Source organism: Ornithorhynchus anatinus, chromosome X3, assembly GCF_004115215.2.
Source record: "Ornithorhynchus anatinus isolate Pmale09 chromosome X3, mOrnAna1.pri.v4, whole genome shotgun sequence".
Classification (NCBI taxonomy): domain Eukaryota; kingdom Metazoa; phylum Chordata; class Mammalia; order Monotremata; family Ornithorhynchidae; genus Ornithorhynchus; species Ornithorhynchus anatinus.
The window spans coordinates 23,597,414-23,598,582 of NC_041751.1; the positions used below are offsets into that span (position 1 = coordinate 23,597,414).

The 1,169-nt window shown below is 48.8% G+C and overlaps 1 non-coding gene across 1 annotated transcript; it reads left to right on the forward strand.

Annotated features, from left to right (window-relative positions):
• Nucleotides 1–752: 752 nt before the first annotated feature.
• On the forward strand, nucleotides 753–890 carry LOC114807721. Its single transcript, XR_003755796.1, has one exon. It is a non-coding gene; the product is annotated as a small nucleolar RNA SNORA7 (small nucleolar RNA).
• The last annotated feature ends 279 nt before the right edge of the window (nucleotides 891–1,169 follow it).

Below are 1,169 nucleotides of genomic sequence, written 5' to 3' on the forward strand. Positions count from 1 at the left end.
CTATGGTCTTTTGGATATGAATGGAGAGGGAGTTCCAGGTGTGTGTGGCGGGGGCGGGGGGGGGGGGGGGAGGTGGAGGGGGTGGAGGGCGTGAGCGAGAGGTCAGTGTTCAGAGAGTCAAGCATGAAGCACATTCCCTACTGTTCCTCTAGTAACCTATTATGGACCACTCATTCACAAAATGTCCTTCCCTCACGCTTCACTCCGATAATGCCAACCTGTTCAATGTATCTTGATCTCATCTATCTTGCCGCCAACTTCTCGCCCCACATCCTGCCTCTGGGCTGGAATGTCCTCCATCTTCATATCTGATAGACAGTTGCTCTCCCCACCTACAAAGCCTTACTGAAGGCACATCTCCTCCAAGAGGCTTTCCCTGATTAAGCCCTCATTTCCTCTTTTCCCACTCCCTTCTGCATCACTCTGATTTGCTCCTTTCATCTCCCCTCCATCAGCCCCACAGCACTTTTGTGCCTCTCTGTAATTTGTTTATTTATATTAATGCCTGTCTAGACTGTGAGCTCGTTGTGGGCAGGGAATGTGTCTACCAACTCTGTTGTACTGATCCCTACACTTAGTACAGTGCTCTGCACACAGTAAACGTTCAATAAATACAATTGATTGATTCTTAGTTTTCTAAAAACTTTCTGCCTTTGATGAAATATGAAAGTGATATTATCCAAAATGGAATTTTCCGGGAGACCTTTCTGTTTTAGACCTCACGTCATATAGGACAACCCTCATGTGCAGAGCCCCTCTCAGGGTCGCACCTGGAGCCTTCCCGGTACTCTACCGGTCTCGACTACAAGAGGGAGTGTCGGGCAGAGGCATATCCATTCCATTCCTAGCTTGGGCAGCGGCTAGTGAGTGGAAGGCGATCTGCTACAAGTCAGAACTCACTTGCGCCGGGCAGCAGCGGCATGGGAGAGAATCAAGGGCAAAGACTCAACTTTACGGCGGGGAAGGAGGCGGTGGCAAATCACTTCCGCATTTTTACTAAGAAAACTCTATGGATACGCTACCAGAATGAGTGGAGAGGGAGGAAGGGCGTTTGGGGAGAGTTGTGTCCACGGGTTGAAGACAACTCAACGGCCTAAGGCAAGACAATATGCAGAGAGAGATGCACAAACCCAGTCTTTGTGATATAAGTATATATCCTATACTATTCT